Source organism: Parasteatoda tepidariorum, chromosome 2, assembly GCF_982258835.1.
Source record: "Parasteatoda tepidariorum strain Cologne lab strain chromosome 2, Ptep-v5.0, whole genome shotgun sequence".
In the NCBI taxonomy this organism is placed as follows: Eukaryota; Metazoa; Arthropoda; class Arachnida; order Araneae; family Theridiidae; genus Parasteatoda; species Parasteatoda tepidariorum.
This window is the reverse complement of record NC_141756.1, coordinates 75,322,337-75,341,239: the sequence shown is the minus strand read 5'-3', so window position 1 is coordinate 75,341,239 and position 18,903 is coordinate 75,322,337. Positions and strand designations below refer to the sequence as shown.

The window sequence follows — 18,903 nt, the reverse complement described above, 5'->3', positions numbered from 1 at the left end:
AATCTCTTTAACTTTCTGGACTGCTTTAGATTCATTCTACGTGACAATATGTTTGTTATAAGGAAAACATGAAATCCAATTCGATATTTTTTAAACACATTTTCTTCCCTGAAATATATATTTTACTGTAACAAGTAATAATTAAAAATATGTAATTACCAGAACAATTCAAGTTATTAATTTTATTAAGCAATTAATTCCAGTAATATCACTAAATAGAATATAAATAAACAAGTCTGTATACAATTCGCCAAGATAATTAAAAAATTTTACAAACTTTAAAGAAGTTTTAAATTTTTAAAACTTCTTCCCACTTAGCATCGTGAAGTATTCATGCTTAATCGATGTTATGTAAGATAGTAAACTCATTACTCTGTATATCTCTTTTGTAATAAGTCTTGGCACTTTACATAGTAGCAGCTTAGTCTTACTAGGATCTTTATTGTCTTTTAAATAAAAATAATAGTTAAAACGAAGCATTTTCATTATTTGCTTTGCTATATCCCTTGTGAATCTCCTCTAGCATATTTTCAACCATCATTTAATTTCTCCTTTCGTAACCTGTGCTGAGATACAGTAAAAATCACATGATGTAGGATGAGTTTTATTTATTGTCGTTGTATAATACGTTTGATTTTTCAATTCCACCTCTAGCATCTCAGTATGTTTCTAGCGTTTAATGACGTTGCCCATCGATTTCTTCTAAATGTATATTTTAACACAGAAATAATATTCCCATTTTTACCAACTTAGTCATTTTTTTCTCGTCATTTTCTGATCCTTTTTCTTAATTTTTATTCATTTTTCGAGTTTATGATGGGATAAGGGACTTGAAACTACAGTGTCTTTAAACATTGAATTTTAGAGTTGTCAATTAAGAGTTGCATATTTTTAAAACGTAATTTCAAAAAGAGCATTTTAATTCGTAAAAAAGCAAAACTAGACAAAACAAATATGCTTGTGTTCAATGAGCATCTGATGCAAGCTCTTATTCTGCAACAGTCCGAAAGAACAGCGGAACAGTTTCAGAAGTTGCCGATCATTAAGCGGGTATTTTTTAACAGTACTTTTCAAAGTTCTAGAAAAAAAGCCACGATTTAAATACCTTCCAGTTGAAGCTAAGCTACGGGGTGCGTTGCGTTTTTAAGAAAGTGCTTAATGGTGCTTATTTTCGATTTTTAAAAGCCCTTAAAGGTGCTTTTTTCATTGGGTGCTTGAAAAAAGTATGTAATTTTCCCTTTTTCAAAATGAGATTTTTCCTTTACTATGTTGATTTTCCCTTCGAATTATGCAAAAAGACACAGTTCACATTGTTCTATTCAATGTTTTCACAATTAATTCAACCCCAATCTATGTCGGCGTATTGTCAGTCTGTAGCGTATTAAAACGCCTTTCGTTTTATATGATTCAAAATTTTATGATTTTTGACAATTGTCAAAAACAATGCCAAAAGGTTTTTTTTCTGACATGCGGTTAAAACAAGATAAAACCGTTAATTGTCAAAAAACTTTTCAACCCTGCCTAATTATGATATTTTTTTAAAGTACTTAACAATGTTTTTTGAGTGCTTGAAAAGTGCTTAAAAGGTGCCTATTTTTTGTTGAATAATTTGGCTACGGACCCTGAGCTATTATTTAATATTATATAATCTTGTCGGAAAGAATAATTTGGGTTTTAGAACGGACAAACTTAAATATTTAAGAAGCTATTAAACATATTTTCTAAAAAATCGCAAATTTGGTTAAATTTTTCCATTTAGAGAACTTTTTTTCAATTCTTATGAGCCCAGATAAGACGGTATTGAAGTATCTTTTTTAATAAAACAAAAATAGGTCACCAACACTTTTCATTTTTACAAAATTTTGTTTTTTTACATATCTGCGTTTTCTGTCATTTATATTAATTAGCAAAGAGGTCGCTGTCTGAAGATTGGCTAAACTTGGCCTGACAGTCATATATGATTGTTGCAAACTCACAGGAGTCTTGAATTGTTCTAAAAAAAAGCGTTATTTCATGTGGCGTCGAAGCCTTCAAAAGACAACATTAATAATATGAATAAAAGCTTTGGACAACAGACAAAAATGTTGACAACTAAACAAATTGACCTACAAAAGGGGTCAGTCTGGTGTCTGTCTCTCTGATCCATCTTTCCTTAAAGGTGTGAAAAGGAAAACAAGGCAATTACTTACTATATTAATTAATTTCTTTTTATAGCAGATTCAGCTAGCAATTTGTTGCTGGCTTTCTGTAGACTAATCATCTGTAGCATACTTTTTGCTTCGCTTAGCTTCCTCCATTTTGTGCTTTTAGTAGCCGAGTCGCAACGCTTTTAATGAAGGCCAGAGAATTTTCCACCCAGTTGAGATAGAAGACGCCATTTGCATAATGAGTTTATCCTGCCTTCATTATGCTGTGGCCAATATGGCGCTTACTTTGCCATTTCCCCCCTTTTTTACACAATTATTCAAATCAGCAAGCAAAATGGTAATTTTTTGTTGTTGCTTTCCTTCAGTTTTTTTTGAGTATGTGTGTTGCATCCTTGTTGGGTCTTAAGGCAACTTTGCGCTTGGAGTATTTTTCTTTCTTTTTTTGGCTTGCACTTCATGAAAAAGAAATTTCGGAAGCTTATGGTGTTGCTTCTGGAAAAAGCTATTTATTAATAGTATATTGGAAGATTTTTACTTTCCAAAGAGACCTAATTATCAAAAATGAAACTTTTCCAAGTTGACTATGTTGTTCATCTATCGCTGTAATAACTTTTTCGGCGCCTTTTTTGTGGATTATTAATATAACATCTTCTCTTAAAACAATTGGATAAAAAAGCTTTTACTAAATTTTAAAGTCGAGTGCGCCATGACGGTATTAATATTTATATTTTTTAACCGCAGGATAAATAAATTTTTTCTAGTCCCCCCCCCCCCTTTTTTTTTCCAAAACAGGTTCTGGATTTTCGGAATAAATTTAAATAATATTGTCTTGACTTCTCATTAACCGTCTACAGTTCATAAAAGTGTAAAAAGTTTAAAAACTGCATAAAGAGTTTTAACTTTGTCTTCATTATATTCAGAGTCAGGTAGTTGAATTTTTTTTAAAATTTTTTTATCATTAATATTTTCATAAATTAGTGTGAAAACTTTTCCAGTAGTTTTATTTCAAATAATTACTAAATACTTAAAAAATACTTACGTTACTTTTAAACTTTAATTAAAAAGTGAGAGAAATGTTTTAAAAGTGGTCATTCGTCAGTCTCTTTCTTCATTTTTTTAAGCAATAAAATATCTTGAAAAATGTATCTGAAATGGATTTTTCCCGCAGCTTGCATTTTATTTAAAACACCATCAGTATAAACATCGATTTTAGACCGCATAGGTATCGAAGGGGCTGGGATAGCCTGGTTGGTAGGACGTTGGGACCATGTCCCACAGATCGTGAGTTCGATCCCCGCCGGCTGAAGACAAATGCCCCGTATAGTAAATGGTGATTGGTGCGCGTTACATCTGTCTGATCACAAAGTCCTCCAAGTTTCCATAACAAATCAATGCCTCTGGTTGTACTGAATTGAAGATTGATCGTTCTCTGGTTCAGATCAAAATTAAAATCTATGAATGAATAAATGAATGTATGAATGAGTTCGCCCTGTTAAACGGACTGAAACGTATGTGAGACTGAAGCCGTATTCTTGGCCATAGATTTCGCCACTGAAAAGCAAACGCATCCTCTGCCTTTAATTTGCTTGGTTTCACCAAGCATGCTGTTTGGTATTGGCAAGTGGCATTAGGAACAACAATAAGTATCGCATTAAAGGTTTTGATGCTTTTCAGCTTATGACAAAGTAGTGGACCGTACGACCGTAGGTGACAAAGAGGACAAATACCTCCATTTTTATTTAGAACTTTTAAATATAAATTTTTTTATGTGATAAGAATACAAATTTTTTTTTAATTAAAATTTTTCTTCTTTTCAAAAAAGGCTTAAGTTGGCAAAGGTATATATAAAAAGAAATCATGCAGATCTCTCTTTTTAGCAGAAGGCGTTAATTTTCACTTATTATTGTTCAGTATGCTCGTTGTAGCTTCAGTAGGTGAAAAGTGTATGCTAATATTTAGTAGTAAAATAAATGGTTAACTGTCGTAGTAAAATTCAAACAAAAATAAATTGGAATCGAATTAAATTAACTAGCTAACTTCTTTTCACTTAAGGGACAAAAAGAGGCAGTCCGTTTTCTAAGTTGCCAACGGCCTTGTCTGTGAGTGGCAAAGTTTGAGTATGTTTTTCCTTAAGTTATCCTTATATTTATTAATTTTTTAAAAAAAGAATTCCCTTTATCATACTAAATTATGAGAGTTCCGTTCTTAATTTAAATTATTTTATTTTTGATTGAATCTTTTCGAATTCTTTTCTCTTTCCTGCTCGAAATTAAATTAAGACAATCGAATTGATTGTGATAGCTTCGAAAGTTTTTCTAATCTGTTTCGATCAAATATAATTTCCCTAGATGTAAGTTTTCTGTCTAGATCGAAAGAAAATAACTTGTCTTTAGGAAAAGTATTATTCTCAAAATGACGGGGAAAAGAAAAGACAATAACTTATGTTCTTGTAAAACATCTGCTACAGTAGGAATGAAACGTGGGAAATCATACGTCTGCTAAATGTTTTATTCGTCACAAATTTTTACCTCGATGAGAGGTTTAATATAAAAAAGACACGAGTTAGTTTCATCGACGACAAGTTTCTTCCAAAAAAAAAAAACCGTGAGAAAAACCATGAAAAAAAAAACAGACTAGGCAGAAATAGGTTTCTTTCATCCCGAGTGAAAGAAATAGAAGAAACTTTTTCAAAAAGAAAAATAATGTGTTAAAACAATCTTTTTTAAAAGTTTATAATTATAATTTAGCTCAAATAATAGAACTAGTAATAAAAGAGAACTATTAAATTTATCATTAAATGCGTAAAAACTTTTAAAAAATTTGCAAAGAAGAATAAAGAATTTCCATAATAAAAATAACTAGCTCTTATTTTTTTTACTTAAATGAGTATGGAAAATCTTAGCTTTATAAACTAAAACATCATAATCACATTTTATCTAACTAAAGTATCAAATCACATTTTGAATTGACCACAAATGACATACTAATTTTTATAATCAAATTCTGTTACATATAGATACTCAAACTGACTCTTCTTATTTAAAATTTTGCAAAGATTTCAAAACTCTGCATGAAACTTAAATAAATATTTTTTATAATATTAGATATGAAAACCTAACCTTCTAATGCTACAATAAATATAATTAATTTAAATTTATTCTATTCTTAGAATGTTTTTTTTCTACAATCCAATGCCCACCCGATTGACACTATCAGAAGAGCAGATTTGTCAGCCACTCTTTCAGGGACAACGTTGCTCTCCCAGTAAAGACAGATACTATAGAGAGTGAAATAATAACCATGGCTTGTCCGCGATTCGAACTCAGGACCTTTTTCATGTGAGATCAGCTCCCTGACCACTGCACAGTCTGGTCGGCTTTCTTATAATATGTCTTGCTAAACTATTTCATTGGTCATTTTTAGTTTCATTTCATCCAGTTTCTTCAGTTTTGTCCACCTTTGCCCAATTCTTTTTTTTTTCACTCCAGTTTTTTGTTAAGCGCCATACGAATCCTAGACCTTATAGTATTAATGTTTCTTAAATTTCAGCCGTTCCATTTTCTTCCAAAGGTGCGTAAACGCACCATTTCAATAAATTTTCTTTTATTAACACTCTGACGTATATTTTTCTCCAATTTTATTTTTATAAAAAAAAATAGAAAAAACTAGTGTTCAACTAAAGTCCGTTGATTTGGCTAATGGTGCATATACGCACAATTTTATTTTTTAAATAAAATATTTTTCATGTGAGAAACCATATTTTGTGCCTTTATGAATGTTATACCACATATTTCAAAGCAAATACACGAACTCGGACCCTAAAATTAAAAGACACCATAATACCACATATTAAAAGCATATTTTAAAGAAAATAATACCACATTTTAAAAAAATGTCTTATGCTTGACCTAAAATGAGTTGATATAAATTTTTGGAATCCTGCTGAAAGCATAAAAATTATGCACATTTAGAGACTTTTCAATTATATTTAAACGAGAAAAAAGTTATCAAATTTCACCAAAATCTTTATTGATATAAAAATAGTAAAGCAGATTAAAATCCTCGTGGAACTTGTACGTTTGTCTGGTGCATTGGTGGCTATTCGTTCGTACGTCATGTGCCGATCAATGAATGAGTTAGTATGCTCCGTAACACTCTAACATTTTATATACAGTTGAATAAATTTTATGTGAACGCTTTTACTAGCAACCTTGATCAGAAAAGTTTGGGTTAAGCAGATACCTAAAAGCGCAAATAAAATTAATAAAAACTTAAGAGAAATAGTGGCTTTCCTTATTATAATAACTGTCTGAAACGCCACTTGTATTCATATTATTCACCACTTTCGTCATCCCTGGTAGAAAAGCATTTGCTTTTCGTTAGGAACTGTCTTTAAACTTCATCAAATAATAGATAATTTTAATCCCACTTTTGTATTTATTGACTTTCCCTAAAAATATGTCAGAGTTAGGAAATGGTTTTGTTTCGTTCTATCTTAAAGCTATTATATATTTGCGCTCCATCTGCACAGTTTTATGGTTTAATTTTTACAATAATTCTAAAAACTGTGTGCATTAAACATGGTCCTGACTGTGCACCTTAAAATATAAATACAAAGCTGTCTATTCATAGTCTTCTCACCTTGGATACATAATACAAATCTATTCATTATCGATTCAACATGTATAAATACAAAGCTAATCTATTCATGGACGCCATCCATTTCAAAACGTATATTATTAAGTGTCAAATAAATTTTATACTTATATCTATAAATACAGTACAGAACCCATTATCCGGAAATCAGAAAACCGGAAAACCAAAAAACCGGAACGAAATTCGATAAATTTTCCAGCAATTTAAAAAATTTTTTTTTCCTTTTAAGATTTTAGAATTTTTCTTTCTTTTTTGAAAGATGTTTACCTTACCATCATTTCAGAAATAATCATTACTGTATTACCTCATCGTTTTTTCTTATTTGTAAGATTATTTCCAAAAAAAAATTTTTCTAGTTGGGTTTAACACTAAAAAAACGGCTTTTTGTAGCGATTCAAAAAACCGGAAAAATCAGTTATCCGGAATAGCGATAGTCCCGATTGTTCCGGATAATCGGTTCTCTACTGTACAAATCTATCTTTTTGAGTCACAATTTTATTTACATTGCATCCATGATAGCTTAATCGCAACTATGACTCGCCGGTGTCCCCTATGCAACACAAAACTCTTCGTGTCACCTTGTAATAACTAACTCCTCTCCTTTGCATGATAATTTTCCTCTGATATCTAAAACTTCTGAAAACAGTCGACATATTTATTGAAATTCAAATGCATCAGAGAAGTGGAAGAACCAGAAATCCATTTAGAGCCACATGTATCTCTAGTCTAGAATCGAAACCATAGGGTCGTAAGTTAGTCTAAGCTTTCCGCCTGGTCTAACTTACGACCCTATATTCCAATTTGTTTGCGACACAGCTCCAGCTTGCGAGACGTTACTAAATTCGAAATGCACGACCCGGAGTCGCAAGGAATGCCGGGAAGAGAAAATGCAATCCCATTAAGTAATTGTCCCCAACGTTCCGCATGACATTAATTAAATTTTGATTAATCGCCCTCCCCGAAGCAAAACGAATTAACTTAAGGCTTCGTCCTAATGGATAATCTGGAGTTCGTTTATGACTGTATTCTGAGGATCTTATCAGCTCCAAAAAGTTGGTCATGCTTTTGCTACTTGGCTTAGGGGCTTGCAAAAGTTTCTAACACTCTGTAAATTTTTTTTGAGGTTTGTAAGCTTTTTTTCGATATTTTCTTCTTAATACAAACAGAATCATATTTTACTCTTCCGAAATATATATATAATTTATTGCTTGGATAATAATAATGATTGGTTCAGATATCTTGCTTATTATTTTATTATTGTAGGTAGTTAATAGTGCTGAGTGATATCGATTTCGTATATCGAAATACATTGTCATAAAACATGGATATTTCTCCATGTATCAATTTCTCACTTTAACTAATTTACTTCGTTTTTACTTTGGTCAATATTTTTGTTTCTCTAAGGAAATTTAACATCACGGTAATATCATTCGATAATTATAGTTTTTTACTATGATCACAATATTATTGGATTCGATTATTATCGCTATCATTAACACTATGTACATCATATTCGATAATTGTCATTGTTAACAAGGATCGTGATATTATTATTGTTGATACTTATCATATACACCGAAGAGCCATTACATTATGACCACCCTCCATCTATAACAATGGGCTCGCCCAAGTTTTCATGGTTTCTCGCCCAGGAACAATGTTTTCATGGGGCACATTAGGACCCATAATCCTCGTAGAACAATCCCTGACGTCTGTAAGCTACTTGAACATAGTTACAGACCAGGTTCACCCATTCACGGCAACAGTTTTTCCTGCGGGGGATAGTGTTTACCAACAGGATAATGCACCATGTCATAAGGGTCGAATCGTTATGGATTGGTTCGAGGAACATTCCAGTGACTTTCAAGTCATGTCTTGGCCCCCTAATTCACCTGACCTTAATCCAATCGAGCATTTGTGGTCCTACTTGGAAAACCAAATTCGTGCCGCCACGCTACCCCCTCGCAATGTGAGGGAATTGCAGGACCAATTGGTGAGCGCTTGGTACCAGATACCTCAGACTACCTATCAGCACCAGAATCAATGCCACGACGGGTGCTGGCAGTTTTGAGGGCTAAAGATGGTCGTAATGTAATGGCTCTTCAGTGTATATCGTAATTCAATATTTTGTTTGATATTCATCTTAGACATGGTGTTCATGATATATTGAAAGATTACTTTTTTTAACTATTCCCTCCTTCTAACAAAACGATTGCACTTCGGATTGTATCCTAATAGATAATCTGGTTGTTCGTTTATGTCTAATTCTATCTTATCAGCTCCAAAAAGCTGATTATGCTCTTATTTCTTGGCTGCAGGGTTTGCAAAAGTTTAATGTTCTGTATGAATTTTTTTTAAAGATTTGTATGCTCTCTTTTCGTTATTTTCTTTACATCTAGAATTATATCTTATTTTTCCGAGATCTGTGTAATGTATTGCATGAATGATAATGATTTCTTTTGAAATCTCGTTTATTAACTTCAATTGGTAAGTAATTACCAGCGCCAACACATATTGAATATGATATCGTGATATATTGTCACAAAATATGGATATTTTAATGCACGGTTATATTTTTCGCTATGTATTTTGCTGTGTATCGAGTATACAATAAATATCGCCATAATTATTGTGCAACAATAAACATCAGCTCATTATCAAAGATGATGTTACGATTAAAATAAAATAGTAAATATTATTGGAAACGATAATTATAGAGTGCAATAGTATACTAAATGTTTATAAATTTCTTTTTGGATAATAAGAACATAGACCAAATTTAGAAATAATGTAAATTAGTTTACCTGGAAACATTGCTCTATATCATAAGATATCAATATTAAAATTCATATAACCCAGCACAAATAAACAAATTCCAGGCTTTTTTCTTTTTAAATTTTAATATTTGAAAATAACTTCTGTTAAAATCTTAACACATCCTCTTACGCTTTGTTCCTTTTTGTGAGTTTTGCTTATTTTTTGTTAAGTTATTTTCATTAAAAGGAAGAAAAAATGTTCCTCGCTCTGACAAAGTTCTGAAATTGGATAACTTAAATTTTGATATTTCTAGGCATATCGCCTAAATCAATTTTGAAAGTTTTCATATATTCGGAAAAGTATCCACTATTTTACTCCATGATGCATTTTAAGCTGTATACTTTTTTAAATTGTCCAGTCGTATTCAACGCTATCAACGCCTGAGTTGTTGTCTTTTTTGTTGCTAATTTCTTTTAAATTAAAATGTGGAGGTGTCAAATAAATTTTTTAATTGCTTGTTCATGTTGGACTAATATTTAATGTAACTTACATAAAGCACTCTGGGGATGCTGTCGGTTGACGCGTCGAATATCCTCTGGTGGAGAGCTTGGGTTCGATCCTGACAGCTGACAAAACAAATGGCGTGTATGCGCAGCAAGGTGAACGTTAAATCTGTCATAGCTGAAAATCCTCTTATTGGTTGTGGTGCGGAAGTTTGGAGACAGGGGTACCAGCACAGGTGCTATCTACGTCGTCTGACCAGAATAAAAATTGCGTAGCATTTCTTACCATGGCCGTTGAAGGATATGGCAGTAAAATTGAACTAGGTGCTTGGCCATGATAGTGTTGTGTAACTTTTATGAAGGTTTTCAGAATCCATAAGTTATAAATTTTCCTTTTTTAAACGTGCGTTTTTTTGTTGCACTTTTTTATATAAATGTTATATATTTTATTTTTTTCATTGCTTTATTAAGCAAACATTGGTTTTAATGACGAAAGAGATATTTAAAAAAAACGATATACTTTTTATTGTACTTAGCTTATATATTTTGCTCAAAATATACATCTGTGTCAACTAAACAACTAATTCCTAAAATATCCAAGTGTTTCAGAAGAAATTTATATAAAAAACTATCACACAGTTTGATAAATTGCATAATATTTTCATATTTTTCTTAGAAATGAAATATTTTGTCATTGTATTTCTCTTAGAGAAATATTAAAATGCTTTCTGCATTAATTTATTGAAATCATTCGCACGCGGATCCATTACAAAACGTTTCTCTGTGAATAAATCGAAACGAATTTGTTCGTATCCATGGTAACCATAGAGCAGTTTGTATTCCCGGATTTTCCCGGGTATTCCTGGGATTTTCTTAAAGTATCAGAGTTAAAGCCGACTCGAGATAATCAAATTTTATAAAGTTTCTTAGAACTCTGCCAGTAAAATAGATTCTCGCCTTTTTATTTTGTTTCTGTTAGAGATATAAATTCTATATATTTTGTCACGTTATTATTCTATTTTTGAATAGTATTTCTTTGATTAATTAAACTTTTGCACTTGTATTTTTCTATTTTAAAGCTTACATTTTATATTTTAATCTAGAATAAGTTATTTAGATTTAGATTTATTAATAAATATTGACTTTGTTTTGATTGTAAATAAATTTTGTCTGCGTCTCTAATTTATGTTCCCATGAAAGATTTGCTTTTAGTCTTGTTTCATCTCTATTTTTATTTTCTATAAGAGTTGTTTTATATTATGTATTTTTTTAAAAAAAGAATATGATTTTCCTCCCCTGTTTGCTAAGTTGAAAAACAACCTCTATAGTTGCTTCGAATTCATTGCCTTTCTTCTTTAAAAGTCGATAAAAAGTCATTTTGTTTATGAATTATAGTTTTAAAATTACAATTTATAAATTATGTTTTAATGCAAGAACATTTTGTTATTATGGAATAAACAGGTATAATTCTTCTACCTATGTTCAAAAAATATTTAAAAAATTATCACCTTAAAGTAAGTACCTTAAAGTACAATAAAAAGTAATAAATGAGAAATAATATGTTACGATAATTTTATAACTGGGTTCAAATGGGAAACTGCTTTTATCTCTCAATTTTTTTCAAATTTTTTTAATTTTGTTACAAATGCTAAGATTTATAAGTGACATCATCTTTCACGCTTTTCGTTTTTTTATATTTATTTATTTATTTTTACTTCTGTCATCAAGTCAAGCGTGAGCTTATAAAATGAAGATTTCGAGAAAGATATATTTTTCTGTAACGATGAATAGATTGTTATTATTTAAAACAAAAAAAGGAAAAAAATTCGCAAAAATATAAATAAAAACAGTCGTTATTTAAAACAAGGAAAGAGAAAAAAAATCGCGAAAAGACTAACTTATAATTCCTATAACTTTAGAACAGATCGGAATTTCGAAAAGAACGCAAGTTAAGTTTATAAATAAAAATGGTCCTTTCAGAAAGTCAGATTCTAAGCTCCTTATTGTATTTCTGCAAACCTGTCAATGTGGTTGTAATTGCTACAAGTTTAACAAACAATAATTTTCTGATCTAATTATCAAATGTTAATTTCTTTTTATTCCATTATACTCCCTGTAGATTCATTTATATATCTTTGTAATTTTAAGTTAATCTAAGTTTTAAGGTTTTTGCATAGCGAAACAAAAAGTCGTCACATAAAATTGAACAGTGGCAATAGAGTTAATTTAGATGGATTTTGTATAATTTCTTTAATTATATTTTTCCTAAAAGCTGTTATGTTCTTCAGTTCAAGTTTTATCACTATCCTAGTAACAGAAACGTCTGTATTCATTTTAGACTTCATGAAAAAATTCTAAAATTAATCTGCAAAACTCGGTTTAAATTATTTGTATTCTAATGTTGCACTCCGTAAGTCAAAATCAGTTCTAAAACTCAAGAATGTCAAATACGTGAAAAAATTAGCTGCAGTACTAAGAAAAGTAGTTAAATTTCATTTAAATTTTTTTATTTGAAATGTATTAATTCGAATAAATTCTTTAGCAATAAAAAATTAAATATATATTTGAATTTATTTATTGAAAAGAAATAAACGTTAAAATTAAAATTAAAAAAAAATCTGAGTAACTAAATAAAGTTTGTCAATATTTTGAGACTTGCGACATTTCTATCTAAAATAAAATACTTTGGCAATTCATACTATGTTCTAAAAAAATTAAAACTCAACGTAAGGAGAAGATTCCAAAGTTTTCGGATTCTGTAGATCGTCTGTTTTTCTTTTCTTACTAATTTTCGTAAAATACCAGTGTTAGCGCGTTAACACTCGATAGTGTCATAATCACTTCTTTCCTTTGAATAGAATAGGTTTCTGATAAAGTTATCGTACGACTAGAAATTTACATATCTGCTTGATCTGCAACTATTTTGATAATGCTCTTTCTAAATATTTGAATATCCGATTTGAATAGATGCCTCAAGGTTAACAATGAAACTAAGGACAAGCTAACAGTAACCTTAACAATTTAAATCAATTACATTTCATGCGAAACACTGAATCAACGCAAAATCCTAACACGCAATTTAAAGGGTTCTGTTGGATTGTTGTGCGTTTGTGTCTTAACAGGTACGTTATCATTGTTATCTGAATTGTCACGGAATTCAATTGATCAGTAACAAGTATAAAGTCACAATGGAATAAAAACTCCACTACTGTAACTAGAAAAAAATCAAATATGAATATTCATTTTTTGAAACAATAAGTATTTGACAGATTTTTGTGGTTCATTATAGGTTAATTTTTAAAAATTAGCATTCAATTAAATTTCGGCACTTATTTATTAAAAAGACATTTAAAAATATTTAATAAAATTAAACTGGGAAACTTAATGTATGATATAAAGTACCTCTTTTATAAGTTTTTTTTGGATAAATTAGGATATAAATTTACCACAACCTCAACTGCAAAACTGCTACTAACATTATGTTTTCTTAGATAACAATAGATTTAAATTCAGTATATTCACGGTTAATTTAAAATAATGAATTTACAATAAATTTTTATACATATTAAACTGTTATATATTTTTTTATTTGAACAAAACTTTAAGGCTTAAAGTTTAGTATAGACTGTCTCATTGTAGAGGTCTATTATTAGTTTTACCTTATCTAAATTTTCAAGATAAAAGATAAGAAAACGATAAACGAATAATTGGTTTTTAACCAAACTATTTTTAAGTCTTGGGTAAATAATACTTGTTCTGAACTTTTTCTTCTGAACTCTATCTTAAAATTTATGTTTTGGCCGTAAATTATTGTGAAGTTGTTTATCACATATTCTCTTCCTCTACCTATTTTATTTTGCGCATTAAGCAAATAAGCATTTTTACTTTGTAAGCTTCCATTGTAATTTCTTAAGCTTACCTCTCTATGCAAGCTGTAAGCTGATTCTCTCATCTTGATATTTTTCAGTTTTATGCTTTAAATGCTTCCAGAATTTTCGAGATGTCAACTGTCTGTTGGATAAATTTCTAGTAAATTCTAATATAGTGTGTTAAGTTTAGCTATAAATAGAGGCATGTTTTGTTGATTATGAAAATAAATTACAACTTAGATGTAACGGTATGAGTTTCAATTATTCATGAAAACAAATATGTATAACGTTATTTGATGATTTAAAAAAAATTACTAGTGGTTGAATTCTTAAGAAAAGTTACAGCATCCCAGTCAAAATAACTTGTTGTGCAAATGTGATAAAGAAAAATAACGAATATTAAAACTAAATATTTTGAAATCATTTTTGGTTTATTTCTATAATTTTGGTTTTTGTGACGCCAGCATCCCAACAATTATTTTACATTTGTTTCGAACAAAAAAATGACTTGGGTTTCGTTTTCGATTTTAACTTTAGGTCCACATATTATAAATGCAAATCTAATTTAAATTTATAAGTTATATTAAATATAATTATTACAATTTACTTTAGATATTATATTTGTAGATACATTGTATTTTTAAATAACCTCAAAATAAGGTTATATAAGTAGTTAGAACAGTTCATATTTGCTAAGCCTAACTCAGTAATCACTGAATGTTACCTTATTCAAACATTTAAAAAATAATATTCATAATATATTTTGTTTACTTTCCTGTTGGATAGTAATTTTGAAATTTTTTAATGCATTGTATTTACAAATTTTGTCTAAATTTTGGAGAAATTGTCCTGGTTTAGAGAAATTAAATCTTCCATTAAAATATGAGACCGTTGTATTTATGCTGACGTAATTATTTGTTCTCTTACTAAGATGTTGTCAGTAATTTAGTGTCTTAACTTATTTCATATGTTCCCGGTAAAGCCGATAATTTGCTTATTACAATCTTACAAGCAATCTTAATCCGTTAATTACCTAATCCGTTAATTGGGTACTATATTAAAGTAATAATGTGCTGTAAAGTGAAACAGTGTGCCTTAACGTTTTCTGTATCGTTAAAGTATAAACATTCAATCAACTAATTTTTTGATCGTTTGGTTGCTGCTCTTTTAACTTGATTCTTCAGATATTGAAAAATGAATAAAATCATGTTGATTTCTTTTATTCTAATAACATTTTAAACCGTTTGATTCTTGATTTTATAGATTTTTAAAAAATCATTGATGACTGACTCTATCAACTAATGGGTTGTGTGTTTGATTATAGTAACTTGTGATTTTTTAGAATACGAAGAATTAATAAACAACATACATGTAAACCTCACAAAAATTTTGTTGTTGCAACAAAGATCTTGTTTTCACCAAAAGTAATGCTTATTGGGTATTGCGCTGATTATCTGGGGCAGCGGTTTCCATTTTTTTCGGATTGGGAACCCCAAAGGATCGACTTTCGTTAGGCGGAAACCCGAGATTTAATGAATAAGATTCAGTAAATAGTTAATAGATCCGTGATGGCTAAAGGGAAAGAGCGTTCGTCTTCCAATGAGGTGAACCGGGTTCGAATCCCAGTTACGGCTGGTCGATACAAATTCCGCATCCGGCTTGAATCGACCACAGTGCTGAGGTAAAATATCCTCAGTGATAGACAGATCATGGGTTAAAGTCGCCTTTCAGGCTTACAGCTGGAGTTTTTCGTGGTTTTCCTCTTCATGTAACCCGAATGCGGGTTAGTTTCATCAAAAAGTCCTTCACGAAGGCATGTTTCTCCCAATACTTGATCCAGGAGTTCCATTATCTTCTGGATTGGGTTCAAAATTACAAGGCTACGTAGTTGAACATTAGTAGTCGTAAACCCAAAAATTGGGTCGACTGGTCAACGACGGTTATGGAATAGTTAATGAAATTTATTTATCAGATCTCAATATTTAATTATTGAGTATAAATTTCATTAAAAATTTGAACATATTAATTAACGAATGAATATTACTATTAACTATGTTGAAAAAAAGTTGTGCTCTAAATTTTATTTATTATTTATTTTGAAAATATGTAATGCTCTTAATTTTATTAATTATTTTGAAATTATTTAGTGAATGAATGACGAATGAAATTTTTTCATCTTATAGTTTTATCAATATTAGTCTTAAACTTGGGTTAAGAATCAGACTAGTCTAATTCTTTATTTGTTTTTAGTACATGCATAAAAATTAATGTGCTGAAATATGGTTTTCATAAAAATAAAAATAAAAAAGGAAGAAAATGTTGAGAATGTATATCAAAGAAATGTATTTCTTCATTGTTGAATTTGATTATTTTTTATTCAATCTGAAATACTGCTGGAATTTTTCATCAATGAATTCATCCTTTTTTTTCCTAATCCATTCATTATATTGTTATAGAAAAAACTTAGTTTTGAAATTTCTTCCTTCACCAGTATTTCAAATAAATATTTTTATAAATATGATGGAAATATTGAATATATAACGAACTATTAATTGGATATGAATTTAATTACGGGTTTCGAAAATCATAACTATTTAAAAGAAATTCTTAAGTCTCGGAACCCCTTTCACGCAACCCTAAGGTTCCTCGAAACAATATTTGTAAACAGATCACAGATTTAGAACAGTTTGCTGATTACCTCGATAATTTGAGAAATGAAACAATTTTTTGGAACTTTAAACAGATCACTCTAAATAATTAGCATAGTATTTAGATAATCTGCAGAATAATTGATGTCTCCACTTTAACAAAATACCTAAACTCTTGATGCTGAAATAAATAAGCAAATGTTTGGTAATAATTATAATTTAAATTGCAAAGTTATAATTTTTAATTTAATGAATGACCACCCTCTTAAACCAAGTAGCACTCAAGTAGCTTCACAAAATAGTACTGAAAATGAATCAAATTTTGTACACCAAAATTAAAAATAAGTATTTTTTGCGCTAGACATTTTCATATATTTCAGTGACAACTCCGTGACCTATCAGGATTGCCACTCCACAGGGAGAATAGGGAGAACCTGGAAAACACAGGGAATTTAAAAAATACCAAAATTTAGAAGAGAATTTTGAGTTTTTCTTTACAAACTGGGAAAATACACAGAATTTTGTTTATTTTCGTCTTTTAAAAAATGGTGACCACTCAAAGCGCAGTCTATGAGATATTTAAGGATGATATTTCAGTTATACTAAACTATTTCAGCTATGCTAAACTATTTCATTTCCTATAGTAAATATTACTATATTCAATCATTTACTATATTCAAGTATGTTCAGCTGTTCCTTTTTTACTCAAGTTTTTCCAACAAATAAAACTAGTATAGTGAGCCCTATATAGCTTATACAGGAGAACAGTAATTGTTTCCCCTTCATAAATTGTGTTTAATACATACAGGGATTTTTTTTCCAGAGTTGAGTGATAACACCGCCGAGCCAATATTAGAAAAGAAATAAGAGCAAAGCAATTTATTTTATATCCACAACTTTTTTAATTAAATTTATAGTTGTATAGACATGTCTTTACTGCATAACTATAAAATACCATTTAAAATAAAACTTAATTATCGCTAATATATTTATGTTTAATTAAAATATCTTCCTTTATCAATTTTAAATTTTATAGCATCATTTATTTCCCCCGTCTCTAATATAAAGAGAAATTTTGCATTACGAAAGCAACCATTACTCTATAAATAATGATTCTTTAATGAAATTTATCCATCATTTACTTAATAATAATTTTCTTATCATTTCATTGTCTGAGTTGCAATACCGTATCTCATAAAACTTCATCGCTCAGCTCCTTACAAAATTATATTGCGCTTGTCTCCTCTGCAATTCCAAATCTCTTAACAGTAAAAATCTCCTCAGCAATTATGACTTCACGATTTTCATTTTGCTAGTTTGTATTTTAACGACCTCTCTTCTTTTGAGACATAAATCCAGAAAAGCGTCCACCCGAAATTCGTCGCCGTAAATTTACAAATTTTACGTCGCCCGGTATTTATTATTGACAAAGCAGGGTGGATGCGTCATCAAAGACGCTCGCATTTTGCATTTGCCATTAATTTATGTAAATGAAAAGGGGGGGGGAGGCTATAATTAAATTCATTGGGGCGAAAATTTTGCGGTTGCGATGAAACGTCAAGCGATTCAGAATAAATATCCCATATTTTCCTGAGTTTTCAGGGTGTAAATTTAAAAAGAAATTCTCGCTTTTCCTGACATTTGAAAAAGGATGATAGTGCTATGGGGTTTAAGTAAATCCATGCTTTGCTTGGAGGATTTACGATAGTGCTGGCAGAGTGATTATTTTTATGCCCGGCCGTTAATAAAATGCTCGGTTTTATATGCCTTGTTTGTATGCTTCGTCACCCCATGACAAATTTGGTTTTTGCTTTAGAAATGCCGGTTTTTCATTTCCATGCATAATTTAATGCGTTTGTAGTTTGTAAAATATGTCGGATCTAGTAAAATTTCATATTAAAACGTGCTATTCTTCTTTCATCTTACAATACGCAATTTACATATATTTCTTGCTTTTTTTCTTTATAAATTCTCAATCTTCAAGTATTTATGATATAGTTTGAGAATGTTTATAAAACCATACTTAATATCATGCATTATTAAAGTACCTAATTTCAGTCTGAATTGTTCTTTATTGCTTTTTGAAATATTTATCACAGAAAGCGTTTCAATTCTTAATTTAATTTCAATTATTTAGAATGAGAATTTATTTTCACATGGTAAATTTTCTCAAATAATTGATAAATTTGTATTATACTCTATTTTTTTATTATGATCATAATTATATTTTTTATCAGATCTTATCAATTTTATATATTTCCATTCTTTTTATTTCTTTATAAATTGAAAATTTTATTTTTCAGTTATTTATAATATTGTTTCA

General features: G+C 29.8%; 1 protein-coding gene across 6 annotated transcripts in view; it reads left to right on the top strand.

Moving 5' to 3' along the window:
• Window positions 1-18,903, top strand: part of LOC107440064 (syntaxin-binding protein 5) — a 340,660-nt gene that overhangs the window by 220,241 nt on the left and 101,516 nt on the right. The window contains exon 1 of one of the 6 annotated variants that reach the window (XM_087157535.1): window positions 13,070-13,185. The exons of the other annotated variants lie outside the window; for them this stretch is intronic. The gene's annotated coding sequence lies outside the window, so the exon portion shown is untranslated. Of the gene's footprint in view, window positions 1-13,069; window positions 13,186-18,903 lie in introns of those variants that run through there. 6 annotated transcript variants of the gene reach the window in all.